We start from the raw sequence: 8,272 nt of genomic DNA on the forward strand, positions 1-8,272 counted from the left end.
TAACATAACAGAATCTCCAGGAGCAGGTGGTGACAATGATGGAGGGCAGCTGCAGCACTCTAATACACCCTCTCCAGAAAAGGTGCCTTTGGGGGACGAAGAAACAGAGATTGGATTCCTCACCCCAGTGTAAACTGCAGGCTTCATTCCATGTAAATAGAGTAAATACTTTCTTGTTTCTCCTTGATTTCACTTGTAATGCATGATGCCAGTCAAATAAAGGAGCCCTACTTCATGATTTTGTCATGTGTTTAAATTTTGTTATGTTTCTCGGGTAGTCAGTAAGGTTTCACAGAACAGGCTTCAAGTCAAAACAGACAAGGTTGGAAAGGTACCTGACCAAGATGTGGAGAAGACAGTGGTTACATCAAGCTCTCTCTATCCATCCTGCAATCATACTTCTCAGTTTGGAGTTTCTGACCCAAACAATGCACCAGTGAAAGTAAGGAAGTTGAGAATACCCATGTTGGGGTCAAATGTGTTGAGAGATATCTAGGCCTCCTTGGAAAGCATGTATGTTGAGCAGTCCATTGTGATCGATTGATGGAACACAGGATCAATTTGCCTGTACAGTACCTGAGCACTGCTTGAGTCACAGGGAATCAGGCTGATTGTTTTTTTTAGCCTGCCCACACCATCACTGTTCTTGAAGGCTGATTGTAATTAGTCAACATCAGACTTTGCTAGACTATCTTGTGTCACATGTAGCAGAGCTCCAATTGGTGTGATTCTGAGTGGGGTGTGATCATGTTACTGTGGGAGAAAGTGATAGGATATCCGTGCTGATTGCCAAGTTAAACAACAAAAATGTTTACCTCCAACCTAGAACATTCATAGGTGTCCTTAAACATGCCACTGTCATGGACAGTGGATAGACTGGAGGAGATATCTCTAAGCCCATATGAAACATGGACATTGCTGAGTTGCTGGAGATCCACACAAGGCATCCTGTTTCTACTCTCAGAAAATACAAAGTAACTTTCAATAAATATGATAACATTGAATATTATGACCTAGTAACCCACAGGATTGTGACTAAAGATGACCGTTTAGTAAAGGTTCCACTCCATAGGATCACACCTCCTCACATAAGGCGGCCAGGGCTACCAGCAGAAGTCTGCAATGAGGTGTCATCTGATAGTCCAGTACATGTGCCTCCCCCATAGTCCTTGTGAAGGAGAAAAATGAAGAAGTGAAGATTTGTATCAATTACCTGGCACAAGGCAAACATTCATAAAGATACTTACCATCTCCCTAGGATTGAGGAAGCTTGCAAATTTTCAAAGGTGCAAAAAGTATTTCCGAGCTCTTAACGTGGTTCACAATTATAACCAGTTGCAAATTGTTGAACAAGACGTTGAAAAGGTGGCAATCCATACAGGGACTTTACAAATACATGAGAATTCTGTGTTCAGCAATGCCTGTGCCACCTACATGCATGTTATGATTGAAGCTTTTGATGACCTTTATTTCCAGTCCCTAAAAAATGTACTCATTTTCAGTTTGACATTTGAGGATACTCGAGCAAGACTCGGCACTCTTAGCTTGCTTGTCGCTTTTTTAACTTGAAAGTCAAATCAAAGCCAACTTCTCGGGACAAAAGTACAGTACCTTTGACATTTGGTTACCAAGGAAGGCATTACTCCTGACAATGAGAAATTTCAGAACAGTACAAAAGTGACCCCAGCCTAGTTGGAAAGAGATCAAGCTGGTTTCAATAAAAGTTGGTGCAAGGCTGTGCGCAACAAGCTGCCCCACTCCTTAATTTCCCTAGGAAATTGCAGAATGCTGAAGGAGTGGTTGGGCAAGAATATATGAGGCGTGATGCTTCACCGAGCATTACAGGAAATTGGGCCCCAGCATGTGAAGATTCATTTTTATCTTCAAGCAGAAGCTTGTCTCATCACCTGTCCTTAGCTACCCAGAGTTTGAACTCCTTTTCACATCAGAAACCGCCTCCAATTTCCTTGCCCTGGGAGCGGTGCTGTCACAGGCCCAAAGGTAGAAAGGAATGATTATCATGTATGCTAATCAGTCTCAAGCCAAATGACAGGAATATGGAGAATTATTCCAGTTTGAAATTCAAACTACTAGCTTTGAGGTGAGCTGTTTCCCAGAAATTCTGAGATGTTCTTTATGGTAGTGAGCTTGAAGTGTTTACAGAAAACATCTCCCTCTTTAATACATCCACTAAGCTGGGAATGACATGGACACTGAACCCATGCAATTTTGATTCTGATGCCCTTAGAAGCCTGACCGGGGAGAAAACCCATCCCTGGTCAGCTGGACAAAATTGAACATCAGACAGCTTTGTCTGATTGATGTGGAGTTCAGAAGACTACACGTAACTGGGAGACCCAACATTGACAAATCCAGCCTGAGACATGGAAACTATTGCAGTTCTGGAAGAAGAGCGGGGGGGAGGATGGAGTACTCTTTCAGCATGTTTAGACAAGGGGAGAGAGATGAAGCAACTTATCCTTCTCGACAGCCTAAAGTGTTAAGCATTGGTATCAGCTGAGCAGAGGAGCTTGAGCAATTGTGCTGGTAACTCCAACAATAGATGGTTAGAAAAGACAGCTGACCTGAATAGACAATGATGGTTACTGACCAAGGATGGCTGCTCACATTATTGACCACTGTTAAAATTGTGAGCGGTTCACTAAGAGACTCTAGAGGCTTTTGTAATGGATTTTATGGTTCTTGACCCCAATAGGAATAGGATTGAGCATGTTACACATGGATCTCTTCACCATGTTCACACAGGCCATTCCCAACAATATCCAAAATGCCTATAGCCACAAAGTTAATATGTGCTAGGTTTGTCTGTTTTGGTCATTATCCATGTTGGATTCATAGGGGGTGCAACCTTGAGAGCAAGATCTTACAGGAGCTTTGCAAAGTCTATGCATAGCCAAAACCCACAGATCGTGATTACCAAGAGGGTAATGGTCAATGTGAACAATTGAACCAAACTCTGCATGACCACTTGCACACCTTGCGTCTTGACAGGAAACAAAAGTGGCCTCAGTATCTTCTGGATTATGCCAGCAATAGCTTCCCGCACTCAGCCATATGGGAGGTGGTAGCATCATTGAACTTGTAACCCAGAGCCCCAGGTTAAAATTCTGGGGGTAGGGGTTCAAATCCCACCATGGTGGGTGGTGAAATTTAAATTCAATTAAAGAATCTGGGAGGTGGGCGGAGAAAGCTAGCCCAATGGTGATTGTTGTGGAAACCACCTGATTGAACTAATGACCTCGGGAAGGAAATTTGCCAACCTTATCTACATGTAATGCTCGACTCTCAGCAACGTGGCTGACTCTAAACTGCCCTCTGTGCAATTAAAAATGGGTAATAGATATCAGCAACAGCATCCAGTGAGCAACCATAAAAAATAAAAATTGTCTACACTATGTCTTCTTTGGAAGATACCCAGTCCTTCCCATGGATCAATTGTGTGAGGATCTCCACAACAAGTGTCAAGGTTGAGGAGAAGGCAGCTAAAGCAGGCAAACAGACCCTCTCTGGAAAAAGGATATTTTGGGTAAGGATATTTTGTGGGATAAAGGAGCAAAGGATTCTTCAGCTCCAATGTAAACTACAGCCTTTATTGTAAATTCTTCCTTGTTGAAAGATAAAACTGTCCTTACCTGCTTATGTTTGCAGCTTTGAAGTGAGATCTGAGTAGTACTCACAAGTCCACTGCCCCTTGACATTCAATTGTATTACCATCACTAAATCCCTCACTTTTACCATCCTGGAGTTACCTATGATCAGAAGCTCAGATGGACTCACTATATAAATGCAGTGGCTAAAAATCTAAATCTGAGACTAGGAATACTGCAGTAAATAATTCACCTCCTGACTCCCCAAAGCTTGTCCTATCATCTACAAGGCACAAGTCAGGAGTGTGATGGAATACTCCCCACTTGGCAGGATGATAGTCTAGATATATGGAATAACCCTAATGGTCCCTTCAGCAGAAGTTGCAAAGCATAATTTTTATTGATAAATGATTGATCTGTTCTTCATAGTAAAATTATTTTGTTTAATGTTACCAGTATTGGAGAATTCTCATTTTATTCCAAAATGTTGGGTTTTTTAAATTATTCTTTTATGGGTGAGAGTGCTGCTGGCAAAGTCAGAATTCATTGCCATCCGTAATCATCCTTTGAGAAGGTGGTGGTGATCAACAATTGCAGTCTAGCTGGGTGTGGGTACTTTCATGGTGCTGTAAGGAAGGCAATCCTAGGAATTTGACTGAACAACAGCGGAGGATTAGTGACGCATTTGAAAAACAAAAGGTATGGTGTGAGACTTGGACAAGAACTTGCAGTTAATAAAAATAGTAGCACCTCATTAATTTTGGAGCAAAAATAGTTCTTTTGAGGGAAAAAATGCACATGGAGTATATTTTGTGGACTTCACAATGAATAACAGCAAGGTTGACAGAATAGTCTGTGCACTTAGATTGAAATTTGTTGTGGAGTATTTTAAATCAACACTCAATGCAAGGTTCTAGTCAATATATCAGTCTTTATTTCACTGATGGGAAGACAAGTGCTTTATAACCCTGCATATAAATTATTAAATCACATTTTCATTCATTTACCACTTTAAAAGGTAAAGCAATGGCTTTGATCAATAGGAGCCTGTCCATATCTATGATTTACAGCATAATATCTGTCATCTCAAGATTATACACCATTCTGGTCACCAAAGGCCGATTTGTTGATTACTTGAAGAACATGTAAAAATGTACAAATTTGAGAGTAAATTTCAAAACTAATAGGTTACAAAACATATGATTGACTCAACTCCTCAAAAATGTAGTGAAGACCTGAGCTATACAGATTGAGAAGCATTCCTGGAAGTAACCTATCTCAACCTTAAAAGTTTGAGAAATAGAATTTGTCTGTCTGTGAGGCAGAAGAAATTAGCTCAGATTGCCATTGAGAGATCCTGCTGTAAAAGTGAATGTACATCTCCTGACATCACAGCTTAGTCAATGATTCTTGTAAAATAAATCTCAAATTCCTGTTCCTTTTGTTGAATTACAAGTTAGTTGGACACAGAACAGGTACATGCACAGAACAGTTTAGCTTTTTCACATACAGTCTGCATGTTAAAGTGCATAATGAAAACCAGACCAGGAAACGTATTGGGTTTTTTTAAAATCAGCTTATTTAACTTCTGAATAAAATGTATGTTAACTTCCATTTAATATTTACACTAGTCCTAGGAAGTTTAGAGATTATAACCACAGACAATCAATTACTCTTCAGGAAACAATCCTGTCTGGAAAGTGAGAAAACTGTAGAATTATTACATACTAAACATAGCTACTGATGATTGAAATAGCTTTTAACGCTAGATTGCCTTTAGATCCCAGTAACTAATTTGAGTTTTATCATTAAGAAAAGCCTGATCATTATTAACTTCCTTTATATAGTTGGAGACCTTGTATGTTGAAAATCATGTGATTTGTTTTAAAGGTGGATTATGGACTACATCACTTTTCTTCCTGTAACATGAAAAAGAGATTTCCAATGGTTTGATAGTGATTGCACTCAATTTCTCAACATGCTAGTATATAGAAGTTGCTGATAAAAACCCTAGTAGATCCTAGCAATACCAGAAATGTCACATTTTCTGTATACACTCACCACCTAGCCCTGTAGATCTTAAGGTTTTTTAAAAAAAATATTCCCCTATCACTGCTAAAGGTCCATCTGACAGCATTTGTCATAGCGTGTTTTGAGAAGACTTGTAGTTTAGGTTGAGGTTTTGGATGGAGGTTTGCTCGCTGAGCTACAAGGTTAATTTCTGGATGTTTCGTTTCCTTACTAGGTAACATCTTCAGTGGGCCTCAGGCAAAGCAAATGCTGAAAATTCCTGCTTTCTATTTATATGTTTGGGTTTCTTTGGGTTGGTGATGTCATTTCCTGGGTGAAGTCACGTCCTGTTCCTTTTCTCAGGGGGTAGCAGATGGGGTCTAACTCGATGTGTTTGTTGATAGAGTTCTGGTTGTAATGCCACGCTTCTAGGAATTCTTGTGCGTGTCTTTGTTTGGCTTGTCCTGGGATGGATGTGTTGTCCCAGTCGAAGTGGTGTCCTTTCTCATCCGTGTGTGAGGATACTAGTGGTAGAGGGATGTTAATGTTGATTGAAGTAAACAGGGCTGGTACATCAAAGGAGACCATTATTTCATCCTCTTCTATCTTAGTGTCTTTGATGGTCTTCTGGAATTCTTGAGTGGAGTGGATGGAGTGGCGTGAGCTTCTACGAAGTGTTTTAGTCTTTTGTAAAGCTCCTTGGCCAATCTGTAAGTTGGTGTTTCCAGGCAGTGAGACTATGGGTCTGAGGGAGTCTCCTGGTTTGTGAATTTGGAATAATCCATAGAAGCATGGTGTGTTGGATCCATCTGGTTTCATTTTTTGGAAGTCGGTCTTATTTATTTGTCCAGATTTCTGAAGTTTTTTTGAGTAGGGCTGTGATTCGGTTCTCTAGTTGTGGGGTCAGGTCTATCGCCACTTGTTGGTAAGTGTTGGTATCTGTAAGCAGTGCGTTTGCTTTTTCAAATGATTTGTAGCTCGGGTTGTGGATTCGTTCGCCGAGCTGATGTGTTTTCAATGAGTATGGAAGATGTGAAAATTCAGAATAACAAAGGAGGTCGACAATGGGGTGAAAATCACAAGAGATTAAGTGACAAATCGATGATCATTTTTGCCACAGAAACATTACCTGGCCAAAGAAACACTGACTACACTATTAGAAGACCCAAAGACACATACACCAAAAACCACTAACTTCATCAACAAGGAGAATACCATCAAGCTAGTGGACCTATGCCTTACCACCCACTTCACCTTCAACAACAAAACCTACAGACAAACCAATGGAACACCTTTGGGATCTCTGATATCAGGGTTCTTAGCAGAGGCAGTAATGCAGAGACTTGAGCAAACAGCTCTGCCAACCGTCCAACCCAAACTCTGGGTCCGCTACGTGGATGACATCTTTGTCATCACTAAACAAAACAAGTTAGAGGAAACGTTCAAGACCATCAATAATACCCTTACTGGCATAAATTTCACTAAAGAGGAGGAAAACAACAACAAACTGCCATTCCTAAATGTCACAGTAGAGCGAACAGCCAATGGGGAACTTCAAACCATCGTCTGTAGGAAAACAACACATACAGACCAAATATTGAATTACAGAAGCAATCATCCCAACACCCAGAAAACAAAGCTGCATCAGAACATTATTTCAACGAGCCAACACACACTGCAGCACAGGGGAACTACGCAGAGCAAAGGAAAATCACCAAGACCGTGTATTCAAAAAGAATGGGTACCCAATGAACACAGTCCGCCGATTGCTCAGCAACAAACCCAAACAAGCAGACAAAACACATCCAGAAACCCTAGCCGCTTTCCCCTACATCAAAGACACCTCGGAAATGATTGCCAGACTACTCAGACCCCTTGGCATCATGGTAGCCCACAAACCCACCAACACACTATAACAGCAGCTAATGAATTTGAAAGACTCTGGACAGACAATGAGCAAAACTAATGTCATTTACAAAATACCGTGCAAGGACTGTAAAACAAACACTACATTGGACAAACAGGCAGAAAACTAGCCACCAAGATACATGAATACCAACTAGCCAAAAAAGACATGTCCCTCTCTCACTAGTATCCTCATATACGGATGAGGAAGGACACCACTTCCAACCTAGGACAAGCCAAACAAAGACACGTACGAGAATTCTTAGAAGCATGGCATTCCAACCGGAACTCTATCAACAAACACATCAAGTTATACCCCATCTACCACCCCTTGAGAAAAGGAACAGGAAGTGACTTCACCACAGGAAATAACATCACCAACCCAAAGAAACCCAAACATATAAATAGAAAGCAGGAATTTTCAGCATGCTTTGCCTGAAACCCACTGAAGATGTTACCTAGTAAAATAATGAAATGTCTGGAAATGAACCTTGTACCTCAGCGAGCAAACCTACATCCAAAAGCATTTGTCATGTTCAAATGGAGTGTTTAATGAGGCCAGTCTTGTGAAGTTTTGTTCAGGTAAGTAAATGCATTCCACCAAGTGGACATGATTAGATTACTTACAGTGTGGAAACAGGCCCTTCAGCCCAACAAGTCCACACCAACCCTCTGAAGAGGGAGCCACCCAGACCCCTTCACCTAAGGGCAATTTAGCGTGGCCAATTCACCTAACCTGCACATTTTTG

Source organism: Chiloscyllium plagiosum, chromosome 25 (genome assembly GCF_004010195.1).
Source record: "Chiloscyllium plagiosum isolate BGI_BamShark_2017 chromosome 25, ASM401019v2, whole genome shotgun sequence".
NCBI lineage: Eukaryota > Metazoa > Chordata > Chondrichthyes > Orectolobiformes > Hemiscylliidae > Chiloscyllium > Chiloscyllium plagiosum.